The 14615-nt window shown below is 46.4% G+C and overlaps 1 protein-coding gene across 4 annotated transcripts in view; it reads right to left on the reverse strand.

Moving 5' to 3' along the window:
• cnot3a (CCR4-NOT transcription complex, subunit 3a) overlaps positions 1-1690 on the reverse strand; it is an 86840-nt gene extending 85150 nt beyond the window's left edge. For 3 of the 4 annotated variants that reach the window (XM_041177678.1, XM_041177677.1, XM_041177675.1), the window contains exon 1: positions 1603-1690. The gene's annotated coding sequence lies outside the window, so the exon portion shown is untranslated. The remainder of the gene's footprint in view (positions 1-1602) is intronic. The other variant, XM_041177676.1, reaches the window with a different exon arrangement.
• Positions 1691-14615: the final 12925 nt, after the last annotated feature.

A 14615-nucleotide genomic window follows, 5' to 3' on the forward strand; every position in this document is an offset into this window, starting at 1 on the left:
ACAGGTTAGCACTGTGTTTCATTCCACCCCCCACTCCCCATCAGCAAGATATCTGAAGGAACCATGAGTCGATTCTGAATACTCTTTCTCATTACTCGCCCATGCAAGTCACCATTTGTACGTTTATTGGTATGAAATCAAACTGGTGTCAGTTTCTGTGGAGAGTCTCAGACTCCCCCCACCTCCCCAGGCTGTGATCCTAATCAATCAAATCCAAACCTTTGCTCCTTACAGATAGGATAATGCCGCAGAGCTAACCGCTGTATGCCGAAGTATTATTACAAAACCCTGAGCAAAACACCGATTTTACTTCACAAGAAAAGCCTTGATGCTAAGATGTTGGCAAAAGTTGTTGCACAGAAGCAGAGGTTCATCTTTAAACGTCATGAGCCTCTACCCAGTGAGTGTTACAGGGGCAGGACGCCTTCTGTATACTGTAAAACAAAGAGTAGGAATGAAGAATAAGCAGTACTGAGCAACACAGTTCACTGTCGCTGATGGGTGCCTGTCCTGTGCGGTAGGAGCCTTTAGCAAACTTTCATAAGTGGACATTTCAATTTTACTGAACCAAATCATATTGAGGGAGAAAAATTCTGATTCCAAACCACACGGTAAACAATCAGAATGCGTATTACTGTTCCATGCTGTTCATTACACTTGGCAAGAAAGGGCATGCTTACGAATCACTCGCTGAAAATGGTGAATTATTGCGAATGTAGTGCTAGCTCATTGGTGACTTGCCAATGCACAGAATGGATTTTGTCAGCTTTGGTTTCCCTAGCAGCAGCTGCATTATAGAAAGTGACTAATTTTACATGAAATATTTTGAGATCTCTCCAGGCAACAAGATGCGATATGAATGCACAGGCTGCCAGGATTTCTCTTTTCTTTCTTATTGTTCCCGGCTTCACTCAAACAATCAGCACACATGCAGAAACTGCACAAAGACCTTCAGACTCCCAGTGCAGAGCCCGTGCACTCTCTACTTTCTCCAGTTCCTATCCCTCAGACTGAGCGTCTGTCCCTCACCGGGATAAAGTAAAACTAAGTGCCTAAGTTACCCGATGCTGAAGCTGGATTCCAAAGGACCCAGGACGTTAAGAAATGGCCAAGATTGACTAATTTCCTTTAAGGGCCGAACCCCTCCTTTTGTCCCTGTGTTTATCCCGCACGGATTCCTTGTCGTTACCGTATCGCAACAGAGGCGGTGGCGAGACGGTGGCGGTAAGACCCCCATCGCTGTTGCCCACGGTAACAATAGCCCCCAGATTCAGAGGCACCGTTGCCAAGGCGACAGCGTGTTGGCATACGGGGTGAATCTTGGTGCCCACACTCAGGGTGCAGAATTGTGGTCAATCCCAGGCCCAGGGCTTGGCCTTTCTCCTCCTCACTCCCCCTCTTCCCCAAATTGGCCAAGGCTCGGGCCCAGGCCACAAAGCCTCGGGCTCTCCCACTCCCTCATCCCGGGAACCCAAAATGAGCCGCCCAGAGCTACAACCAAGCGGCCAATGAGCCTGGCCCGGGTACAATGGGACAATCAGGGTGCAGAGAATATTGGGGCTGTGGAGAGGCGAGGCCCTGGAAGGTGGTGGCGGGACTTACCGAGCGAAAGAAGCCGGATCCGGGGCCACGGCGGAGACACGGTCACAAAATGGCGGCGAGTCCGCGGAGAGTGGGAAAGCGCGACACCCGCGGCCACTCCAGGAACTGCAGCCAGGCTCAGGTCCGCCACCAGCGGCCATTCCGGGAACTGCAGCCAGGCTCTGTCCCGCCACCCGCGGCCACCCCGGGAACTGCAGCCCGGCTCAGGTCCGCCACAAGTGGCCACCCCGGGAACTGCAGCCTGGCTCTGTCCCGCCACCCGCGGCCACACCTAGAACTGCGGTCCGACTCAAGCCCGCAATCAGCGGCCATTATGGGAAATGACGCCTGGCTCAAGCCCGCCACCCGCGGCTACCCCGGGAATTGCAGCCCCGACTCAGCCCTGCCTCCAGCGGTCACCCCGGAAAATGCAGCCCGGTTCAGGCCCACCACCCGAGGCCATCCCTGGAACTGCAGCCCGGCCCAAGCCCGCCTCCAGCGGCCATCCCTGGAACTGCAGCCCGGCCCAAGCCCGCCTCCAGCGGCCATCCCTGGAACTGCAGCCCAGCTCAAACGCGCCTGCAGCGGCTATCTCGAGAACCGCAGAGCTGCTGAGCATCGCCACCGAGTGGACAGTCAGGGAACTGTAGCCTGGCCCAAGCCCGCCTGCAGCGGCCACCACGGAAACGGCAGCCCAGCTCAAGCCCGCCACCAGCGGCCAGCCCGGGAATTGCAGAGCTGCTGAACCCTGCCGCCGAGTGGACAGTCGGGGAATTGCAGCCTGACATCTTTGTGGGCTCTTAGCAGGGCTGTTAAATGAACAAAGGAAAAGATGCCCATCAGGTCATTCAGACTGTCAGACGGTGCTGCCTCGAATCCGTTCCGCGAAATTGCGACAAAAACCTTTGAAAATCCCTCCCAATTCGAATAGGCGACAAATACCTGTGTCCCTGGGCCAAGAAGGGGCAAATCAGCCTACCCCTGCTACCAGTTATATATCAAGGAGTTGAAAGAACTAGGTCAATTGGTATGGGCTGAACTAAATTTTAATTTTAATTTTCCATAACTCCCTAGATTCGGGGAAGGTCCCATTAGACTAGAAGATAGCAAATGTAACTCCACTATTCAAAATGAGAAGGAGACAGAAAACCGGAAACTACAGGCCAGTTAGCTTAACATCTGTCATAGGGAAAATGTTAGAAACTATTATTAAAGAAGCTATAGCTGGGCACTTGGATAAGTTCAAGGTCATCAGGCAGATTCAACATGGTTTAGTGAAAGGGAAATCATGTTTATCCAATTTATTGGAGTTCTTTGAGGAAATAACATGTGCTGTGGATCAAGGGGAACCAGTGGATGTGCTGTACTTTGATTTCCAGAAGGCATTTGATAAAGTACCACATCAAAGGGTATTACAGAAAATAAAAGCTCATGGTGTAGGGGGTAACATATTGACATGGATAGAAGATTGTCTGGCTAACAGGAAGCAGAGAGTTGGCATAAATGGGTCTTTTTCCGGTTGGCAAGATGTGATGAATGGTGTGCCACAGGAATCAGTGCTGGGACCTCAACTGTTTACAATTTATATAAATAACTTGGATGAAGGGATGGATGGGATGGTTGCCAAATTTGCTGATGACACAAAGATAGGTAGGAAAGTAAGTTGTGAAGAGCACATAAGGAGGCTACAAAAATATATAAATAGGTTAAGTGAGTGGGCAAAGATCTGGCAAATAAAAAAACAAACATGGAAAAAAATGGAAATTGTCCATTTTGGCAGGAAGAATAAAAGAGAAGCATATTATCTTAATAGTGAGAAATTGCAGAACTTTGAGATGCAGAGAGATCTGGGTGTCTTAGTGCATGAACAACAAAAGGCTAATGTGCAAGAACAAGTAACTAGGAAAGCTAATAGAATGTTATCATTTATTATGAGGGGAATTGATTACTAAAGTAGGGAGGTTCTGCTTCAGTTGTTCAGGGCACTAGTGAGACCACTTCTGGAGTACTGTGTACAATATTGGTCTCCTTATTTAAGGAAGGTTGTAAACGTGTTGGAAGCAGTTCAGAGAAGATTTATCAGACTAATACCGGGAATGGGTTGGTTGTCTTATGAGGAAAAGCTGGACAGGCTAGGCTTGTATCCACTGGAGTTTAGAAGAGTAACAGGTGACTTGATTGAAACATATAAGGTTCTGAGGTGTCTTAACAGGATGGATGTGGAGAGGGTGTTTCCACCTGTGGAAGAATCTATAACTAGGGGTCACTGTTTAAAAATAAGGGGTTGCCCATTTAAAACAGAGATGAGGTGAAATTTTTTTCTCTCAGAGGGTCATGAGCCTTTGGAATTCTCTTCCTGAAAAGGTGGTAGAAACAGAGTCTTTGAATATTTTTGAGGCAGATGTGGATAGATTCTTGGTAAGGGGGTGATAGGTTATTGGGGATAGGCAGGATGCAGATTTGAGGTTACTATCAGATCAGCCATGATCGTATTAAATGGCACAACAGGCTTGAGGGGCTGAATGGCCTACTTCTTGTTCGTATATATATTTATATAATTATACCCAATAATGTTATTATTTAGACTTAGTTCCTCTGGTCCCATGTGGGACAATGGGCAGCAAGACTCTGCCACCGGCCCTAGCCCATCACAATCCCGTTCTCTCCAGCCCAGGTGTTGGTGTCCTGCTTTTGGAGGTTCACCTTAAGTGTACTTTGCCAGCTCTTCTTTGGTCGCTCCCATCTTCTCCTTCTTCTCCTGCCTGCTGGTGTCCATTCTACTGCCACTCTGGCAAGGTGTACATCCAGGAGACTAAGGATATGGCCTGCTATCCTCAGTTGTCTATCCATCACGATGTCCCTCAGGAACCTCTAACCAGTCCTCTGAAGTACCTCCTCATGGGTGATGCTGTCTCTCCATGTGATGCCCAAGATCTTATGAAGGCAGCGCTAGTGAAAGACATCCAACTTCTGTGATTTGCTGTTCTCCTCCATGTCAGGCTGGCATAGATTGCGATTGGTACTACTATGGACAAGTAGAGTCAGAGCTTCATGGTCGTGTTGATGCTGTTTGATGCACACATGTTATATATGATAATGTTATATGTTATAATAAATGACTGATACACCCCAAGGGTGTGAAGCGTGTGTGGAAAGAAAAACACAATGTCACCAGTCTGAAAGGTTAACTTTGTTTCCACAGGTGTTTCCAGATCCGCTGTCTGTTTCCAGCATTTTATACTTTTATTCCAGATTTTCAGCATCTGCAGTATTTTGCTTCTGTTTAAATTTAGATTAAATCTGCTGTGAAATTGATTCTTCCTATATCTGGCCGTGCAGGTTTCACTTTGTAAAAGTTACCTTTGACATTAGAAAGAAGTTCCAAAACAATTACCTTTATATGTCTGCTGTCCTGGGGAAGCTGCAGGCACCCGCTGTTTACAGTCACCAAATTCAGACTCCTCCCACACAAACTTTGCCAAAGACCACCAGATAATCTCAACCGAGAAATTAAAACAGAAAATGTGGCAATATTCAGAAGGTTAGGCAGCATCTCTGGAGATAGAAAAACAAATCTAACTTGCATTTATATAGTGACTTTAATATCCCAAAGCGCTTCCAGACTCAACCAGTCAAAGGACATTGAGACAGGAAGATGCTAGGACAGGTAGCCAATAATTTGGTGGAAGAGTTTGTTTTTAATGAGCACCTGGAAGGGAGAGGTTTTATGAGGGCGGACAGACTTAGAGAGGAAATTCCAGAGTGTGGGAGGCACCAATGAAGAAGCAAAGGGATGCACAAGAGGACAGAGTCAGTGAAACGCAGAGATCTCAGAGGGTTGTAGTTCTGGAGATAGGGAAGGCGGAGGCCATGTTAGGATTTGAAAACAAGATAATAATTTTAAAATTGAAGGGTTAACTCACCAGGAGCCATTGCGGATCAGCGAGCATAGGGATGATGGATGAACAGAACGTGGTGTCAGTTAGGATAGTTTTTGATGAGATGAAGTTTACAGAGGGTAGAATGAAGCTGACTGGCCGGCAGAGAGTGGGACAGTTAGATCTGGAAGTAATAAAGGGTTTCAGCAGCAGATGAGCTGAGACAGGAGTGGAGTCAGTTGATGTTGTTGAAATGGAAACAGGGGGTCTTTGTGATTGAGCGGAGATGAGCTTGGAGGCTCAGCTGGGGGTAAGATTGTGAGGAGTCTGCTTCAATCTGAGACAGTAGCCCAGGAGGGGATGGAGTCCTCTCAGCAATCCAGGTATTGGCTCTTCCTCATCACTGATGAACAGCATTTAAAAAGAAACAGTGGGAAGCGAGAGGGGAAACACAGCAACCACAGAAAGGTAGTGAACAGGCAATGGTTAAAAGGAGGAAAATATATTCACATGAGCCAAAAGGAGAAATAATGAGTCAGCTCAAAAGTTTATAGGATACATATGTCTCGGTCTGTGTCTATATCTGTATCAATGTCTGTGTCTATGTCTGTATCATTGTCTGCATCTATGTCTGTGTCTCTGTATCATTGTCTGTGTCTCTGCCTGTGGCCGGATGGTTAACAGTGAGTGTCTTGGGCTACAGGAAGATATAGATGGGATGGTCAAATGGGCAGATAACTGGCAGTTGGAATTTAACCCTGAAAAGTGTGAGGTGATACACATTGGAAGGAGTAATTTGACAAGGAAGTATTCAATGAATGGCATGGCACCAGGCAGTTCTGAGGAACAAAGGGACCTTGACATGTGTGCCCATAGACCTCTGAAGGCAGAGGGGCATGTTAGTGGGGTGAGGAAAAAGACATATGGGACACTTGCCTTTATCAATCGAGGCATAGATTACAAAAGTAGGGAGGTCATGCTGGAGTTGTATAAAACCTTAATGAGGCCACAGCTGGAGTACTGTGTGCAGTTCTGGTCACCACATTATAGGAAGGATGTGATTGCACTGGAGGGGGTGCAGAGGAGATTCACCAGGATGTTGCCTGGGATGAAACATTTAAGTTAAGAAGAGAGGTTGGATAGACTTGGGTTGTTTTCGTTGGAGCAGAGAAGACTGAGGGGCGACCTGATCGAGGTGTACAAGATTATGAGGAGCATGGACAGGTTGGATAGGGAGCAGCTGTTCCCCTTTGTTGAAGGGTCAGTCACAAGGGGGCATAAGTTCAAGGTGAGGGGCAGGAGGTTATGGGGGATGTGAGGAAAAACTTTTTTACCCAGAGGGTGGTGACGGTCTGGAATGCGCTGCCTGGGAGGGTGGTGGAGGCGGGTTGCCTCACATCCTTTAAAAAGTACCTGGATGAGCACTTGGCAAGTCATAACATTCAAGGCTATGGACCAAGTGCTGGTAAATGGGGTTAGGTAGGTAGGTCAGGTGTTTCTCATGTGTCGGTGCAGACTCGATGGGCCAAAGGGCCTCTTCTGCACTGTAATTCTGTGTGATTCTAACATTGTCTGTGTCTCTGTATCATTATCTGTGTTGCTGTCTGTGTCTCTGTCTGTGACTCTGTATCACTGTTTGTGTCTCCGTCTGTGTCTCTGTCTGTGACTCTGTATCATTGTGTCTCTGTTTGTATCCTTGTCTGTGTCTCTCTCTGTGTCTCTGTCTGTAACATTGTCTGTGTCTGCCCGCATCACTATCCTTGTCTATGTCTGCATCTTTGCCTGTGCCACTGCCTGTGTCTCCATCTTTATATTATTACTGCTGCTTGTTTCAGGGCCTGTATTTCCTTAAGTTTCCATTTCTATCCTATATTTATACTCTCCTGTGAGCTGCTGTTATTTGCATTAATCCAGACAGATTTCCTGAATTTAGGGATGTTCTTGGCAAACATCAGAATTAAACAGTTGAAATACTGCACAGTTCCTTCCTGAGACAGATGGCCATCAATGTGAATCCCGCTGCAGGACTGAGCACTTAGTCTAAGATGACACTTTAGTCCAGCAGTGGGAGAATGCTGTACTGTCAGAGGTGCTGCCCCTCAGATAAGCCTTAAACCTCCTGCCAGGTCTTGTGTTTCTGATAAACAGTAAGGTCCTACAGCAAAGAGCAGAGTTTCCTGGCCAGTCTCCATTAGTTATTCATCTCTTTACAGGAATGTTGCTGCTCTTGTATTTAGTGAGACTGAGTCCACTAGACAAAATGATTCAGGATTTAGTATCAATTCATTACCAGAGTGACTTGTTCACATCTTCCACTATCTGGCCTCACTGAAGGTGGCCCTACAGTTACAGCCATTATCTGGAGATTTTCTGTTTCTTAGACCAGTTATTTCCTCTCCTGAGCTGCTGAGAGTGCAGCCCAAACTAATCACCAGCAGCTTCACATCCCTAATCTTCCTGAACTATAAAGTGATCATCTCAGCAATAATCCTCTGTAAACGGACTAAGAGATACTATCAGAACCTCCGTCACAATATTAATCCCAATATAAAGTCAATATAACACAATGCACAGAATACAGTTAAACCTTATTAAAGGCACATGGACCATTTATATTGTACCACATGCACCAGTGCACAGATCTTATGAGGTAAATGGTCCAGTGTGTTTCCTCGCCCAATCTCCTTCCATTAAGAAGCATGAATAGGAGGCATCACACTGTCAGTTCATTAGTGTCACAATCACTAGCATCGCACTGTCACACTCATTAGTGTTACAATCACTAGTGTCACACTGTCACCCTCATTAATGTCACAATCACTAGTGTCACATGGTCACACTCATTAGTGTCACAATCACTAGTATCACACATCACACTCATTAGTGTCACATGGTCACACTCAGTGTCACTAGTGTCACATGGTCACACTCATTAGTGTCACAATCACTAGTGTCACGCTGTCACACTCATTAATGTCACAATCACAAGTGTCACATGATCACACTCAGTGTCACAATCACTAATGTCACATGGTCACACTCATTAATGTCACAATCACTAGTGTCACACGGTCACACTCATTAGTGTCACAATCACTAGTGTCACACATCAAACGCATTAGTCTCACAATCACTAGTGTCACATGGTCACACTCATTAGTGTCACAATCACTAGTGTCACACGGTCCCACTCATTAATGTCACAATCACTAGTGTCACGCTGTCACACTCATTAATGTCACAATCACTAGTGTCACGCTGTCACACTCATTAATGTCACAATCACTAGTGTCACATGATCACACTCATTAGTTTTACAATCACTAGTGTCACACAGTCACACTCATTAGTGTCACAATCACTAGTGTCACATGATCACACTCATTAATGTCACAATCACTAGTGTCACATGATCACACTCATTAGTGTCACAATCACTAGTGTCACGCCGTCACACTCATTAGAGTCAGTCACTAGTGTCACTCCTGCTATAGTATCGAATGTGTTATATAGCGGAGAGACACCCACAATAGTATCACACAGTTAGTATGACACACACTGTTGTGAGGGAATGCCTGAAATCCTTTCCTGATCTTTTGAGCACTAACAGTGGATAAACTGGGCTGTCGCTCCCGGACTACACTGGAATTTAAAAACATTTCAGACAGCGGTATGTGCAGTTTTTCACAGTTCACACGGTGATCTTACTCCAGATTCAATCACCCAGCTCCTGGTTTCAAATCAAACATTCAGAATTGCATCTGGACAAGTTCGGGAGTTTCATTCGGCTGATCTATCAATCTTTACAAGATTCGGATCCTGTGTCCCAGGAATCAGTGACTAAAAGCTAATCCTCTGCAGCAAAACAGCCGACAGGGGCCACCCTCCATAAACTAACACAAAAAATAACAAAAGATAATCTCTGACCCCATTGACGCAGATTGTGAACCTGTTCCACGTGCACCTCGAGGCTGAACCCAGTGATTAACACCGAGAATGAGATGAAAACTGCCAGTTTGCCCCTGACACGGGTCCGTGTTTCACATCAGCTCCTCCCTTCGGTCCGAGAGTAAACTGCAGAGGCCAGGGGGCAGCACATTGGCCAAAACGATTCTTTAAACTTGACCTGAAGTGAGGCGCGAGTGGAGATCAGGTTGAGTCAATCAGGCAGTTACCAAAGAGCAAAGCGTGTGCAGCACAGGCTGCTCAAGCAGATTAAGTGTGGAGAGTATTAAAGGAGAAAAGATCATTCTGATCCTCTCCAGGTTCAGTGCGGGACTCAGGTATCGGGACAAGAATTGTCTGTGACTTTTTAATGTAAGTAAGGGATATTTTCATTTATTTACCAAAATCAGAGTTAGCTCAGGAAGCCGGAATTTGCGAAGATAATTTGAAATACTTGTAGACAGGAGACAGCCCCTCCGAAAGTGCAGCAATCCCTCAGCACTTTTTTTATTCATTCACGGGATGTGGGCTTCGCTGGCTGGGCCAGCATTTATTGCCCATCCCTAGTTGCCCTTGAGAAGGTGGTGGTGAGCTGTCTTCTTGAACCGCTGCAGCCCATGTGGTGTAGGTACACCCACTGTGCTGTTAGGGAGGGAGTTCCAGGATTTTGACCCAGCGACAGTGAAGGAACGGTGATATATTTCCAAGTCAGGATGGTGAGTGACTTGGAGGGGAACTTCCAGCTGGTGGTTTTCCCCATGTACCTGCTGCCCTTGTCCTTCTAGATGGTAGCGGTCGTGGGTTTGGAAGATGCTGTTGGAGGAGCCTTGGTGAATTCCTGCAGTGCATCTTATCGATGGTATACACTGTGGCTATTGTGTGTCGGAGGTGGAGGGAGTGAATGTTTGTGGATGGGGTGCCAGTCAAGCTGGATGCTTTGTCCTGGAGGGTGTCAAGCTTCTTGAGTGTTGTGGGAGCTGCACTCATCCAGGCAAGTGGAGAGTATTCCATCCCACTCCTGACTTGCACCTTGTAGATGGTGAACAAGATTTGGGGAGTCAGGAGGTGAGTTACTCATCCCAAGATTCCTAGCCTCTGATCTGTTCTTGTAGCCACTATATATGGCTAGTCCAGCTCAGTTTCTGGTCAATGGTAACCCACAGGATTTTGATAGTGAGGGATTCGGTGATGGTAATGCCATTGAACATCAAGGGGTGATGGTTAGATTCTCTCTTGTTGGAGATGGTCATTGCCTGACACTTGTGTGGCATGAATGTTACTTGCCACTTGTCAGCCCAAGCCTGGATATTGTCCAGGTTCTTGCTGCAATTGGACATGGATATGAGTCGTGAATGGTGCTGAACATTGTGCAATCATCAGCGAACATCCCCACTCCTGGCCTTATGATGGAAGGAAGGAAGTACTGACCCTCTGACAATGTAGGACTCCCTCAGTTCTCATCCTCCGACAGTATAAGATTCCTTCAGTACTGCCCCTCAGACAATGCAACACTCCCTCAGTAGGGCATTGGAGTGTCATCCTAAGTCATGTGCCCTCAAGCTTCTGGGGCGGCACTTGAACTCACGACCTCGCGATCCAGAATGTAAGGAATATGCAAATAATTATATCTCATTAGTTTCAGATAAGTAAAAAGGAAAGTTAGTCTCCAGCGTTTTACCAGGACCTAAACGGAAGGAAATGATAGAAATAAAAACAGAAAAGCTGGAAATACTCATCAGGTCAGGCAGCATCTTGAGGGAAAAAACGACTGTTTCTCATTACATTTCATCACCATTGAATGAAAAATAACAGGTATGCGAATAATTACAGGGCAGTGAATTCATTAAAGTGATCAGACCAGATAAATTGCCCGGGTTTGGAATCATCATCTCAATCTAATATGATTGTTTGAACAGCACATGTACAGCGGAGTTGAATTTGAATCTGTCCATCTCTACCTCCCCCCATCCCCCACACAAGCCGTTAAGGTTACGGATTTCAGTCGGTGCAGTTCCCTGGGATATTGGCGGGTTATCTCAAAAACAATTCAACTGCCCGCTGGGTGTTTCCCCTTTAAAACTCCAAGGAGTTGGATTTAGGATGTTGGGATTAGGATATCCTGCAGTGCTCTGTCTTTCAGTCCAGTCCAGCATCAGCCATGTTTGAACCGGCTCAATGCGCCGAATCGTGTTCCAGCCCAGCAGTCTAAGGGTTAATGATAGAATTTGATAAATTCCGGGTGACCGAATTCCCATCAGCATTGATGATCGAGAATGTGTGTTGTTTATTAAAGGGCAAGTCTGGTTTCAAGACGTCGAAATGCTCAGAAAGAATGAAAGCGTTAGCTGAGAGTTGTTCAAGAACATGACCTGTCCCATCATTTCAACATTCACTGGAAATTTCCACGTAACCCGAGTTGCTGTGTAGACCTGGGACCGAACCCAGGAACATTCCTGATCAGTAACGTTAGCGAGGAATAAATACTGTCTTTAGCTTTCTGACCTTGTTTATAATTTCTCTGCAAAAGGCCAACAGAAGAACATTTTTCAGGTGTGTGTGTGTTTTTTTTAACAATACGATTGACATGAGGAACCAGTTTCCCCCCTCCCGGACTCCCCCTGTGTCCGGTTCTCTCGCTCATCGGATGGTGTCCTGGCGGTAAAAGCTGGAGTTCTGGAGAAGGGTCCTGGCCTCGATGATGCCTCACCTGCTGAGAACTTCCAGCATTTTCTGTTTTTAAATCAGTGAGATTTAGACCTTCAAGCGACAGAGTTTAACAATAATCCTGCCCCGTGATTGTCCGTCCCAACGACAGGTTTGTGGATTCACTTCAGATAATTAAAACCTGAGTTAATTAAGGAACCTGTCCTCCTGAGATACTGATTGGGAAGCTCAGTAAGAAGATTAACACAATCCGATTACCGGAATTAAGGTTTGAGGCGCCATTTACGCTTAACGGGGAACAGGGTGATGAACAGGGATTTAACTCCCATTCGGATGTAAATCTGAAGCAATGTTATTGGCTGGGAAATTAGACCTGCAGGATCTTCACTTTTGTCTCTTATTGAATCGTCACATGTAAATTGTTTCCGTACAACTTTGTTCCTCCGACATGAGATAATCTTTGTGCTCGTGACTTGGATGGATCAGGAGACGATGTGATGAAAGCGGGCGGGGTAAATACAGTTTAGTGATCAGTTAATATTGAATGTTGATTTGAGGTGTGGGTGGTGGGTGTGCTCGGATTTGTTCCTGTGTTTAACATCGTCTTCCACCAGTTTCGGTGGCGCTGGGTTCGGATCAGAAATGAAAAGGAAATTGCATCAAAAAGAGAAATATTAAAATATGGACAGCAAACTGGATCAGACTGGGTGGGATATTAAAGGGGGGAGTGGCAGTGAGATTAGACTGGGTAGGATATTAATGGGGGTGGCAATGTGATTAGACTGGGTGGGGTATTAAGGGGGTGGCAGTGGGTTTAGACTGGGTGGGGTATTAAGGGGGTGGTAATGCAATTAGACTGGGTGGGGTATTAGGGGGTGGCAGTGGGATTAGACTGGGTGGGGTATTAGGGGGTGGCAGTGGGATTAGACTGGGTGGGGTATTAGGGGGTGGCAGTGGGATTAGACTGGGTGGGGTATTAGGGGGTGGCAGTGGGATTAGACTGGGTGGGGTATTAAGGGGGTGTGGATTTTAAAGAAAAAGCAGCTGATTGGTGAGTAAATCCTGGGAGCAGACTCGGAGGGAGGAGCACCGGAGTGGTGAGTATAAATCTAGTTTACATTAGGGATTTGCAGACTTGGAGGGAGGAGCACTGGAGCGATGACCTCGGGGCACAGAGTAACTGAAGCCAAAACTGAAAAAGTGACATCACAGGAAAGCTATGATTGGTTGGTAGGAAATCTGCACCAAATTTGAAAAAAAAACACTGCAAAGCTAATTAATAAATTAATTAACTAAATTGAGATGGCTGGGCAGGTGATGTGCTGTAGCTATATCATGTGGGAGCTGGCAGATCCCTATTGTGAGCCGCAGTGACCACATCTGCAGCAAGTGTTGGTTGCTGGACGAACTCCAGCTCAGAATTGATGAACTGGAGTCTGAGGTCTGGATGCTGCAGCACATCCAGGAGGGGGAGAGTTACCTGGACGCTTTGTTTCAGGAGGCGGTCACACCGGGTATATTAAGTACCTCAAGTTCAGTCAGTGGTCAGGGTCAGCAGGGTGTAACTGCAAGTGAGGCAGGTAGAGGGATCCTGTGTTCAGGAGCCTCAGCTCTTGACCTTGTCCAACAGGTACGAGGTACTTGCTCCCTGTGTGGATGAGGAACAGGGCTGTAGGGAGGATGAGCCAGCTGACCATGGCACAGGAGGCCATTCAAGAGGGGGATCAAAAAGGCAAGTGGTTGTTGTAGGGGATTCTATAATTAGGGGAATTGATAGCATCCTTTGTAAGCGGGATTGAGAGTCCCGCATGGTAAGTTGCCTGCCCGGTGCCAGGGTGACCGGCTTGAAAGGATTTCGGAGAGGGAGGGGGAGGATCCAGTTGTTGTGGTCCAGGTCAGGACAAATAACATAGGTAAGACTGGGAAAGAGGACCTGTTTGGGGATTATCAGGAACTAGGAACTAAATTAAAGAACAGGTCCTCAAGGGTTCTAGTGAAAAGGGTAAATAGGGTGGTCAACAGGACTTTAAACTAGAAAGTTGGTGTGGTGGGGGGAGGGTAAAACTCCAAGAAGTATGACTAATGGGAAACAAAGCAGCAGGTTAGCGTGTGGGGGGGGGGGGGGGGGGGGGGGTGGATTCAACTTCATGGAAAATTATGAAAAAACTGAAAAGAAAGGAGAGCCCAGGAGAGGCTATTAAAGTCTCCAGAACACAAAATAGGACAGAGTGTTTGGAAAGGGCTAGGAATCTAACTTCAAGCACATCAGATAAAGGGACAACAATGAAAAAGGGGACGGGAAATACAGAACTGAAGGTGTTGTATCTGAATGCACGCAGTATACGAAATAAGGTAAATGAGCTTGTGGCGCAGATTGAAATTGGCAAGTATGATGTGGGCATCACAGAGACATGGCTGCAAGGGGATCAGGACTGGGAGCTAAATATCCAAGCATATACATCCTATCAAAAAGATAGGCAGGTTGGCAGAGGGGATGGGGTTGCTTTGTTAGTAAGAAATGAAATTAAATCGATAGCAAGAAACGAC

The sequence above is a fragment of the Carcharodon carcharias genome, chromosome 31 (genome assembly GCF_017639515.1).
Source record: "Carcharodon carcharias isolate sCarCar2 chromosome 31, sCarCar2.pri, whole genome shotgun sequence".
Taxonomy (NCBI): domain Eukaryota; kingdom Metazoa; phylum Chordata; class Chondrichthyes; order Lamniformes; family Lamnidae; genus Carcharodon; species Carcharodon carcharias.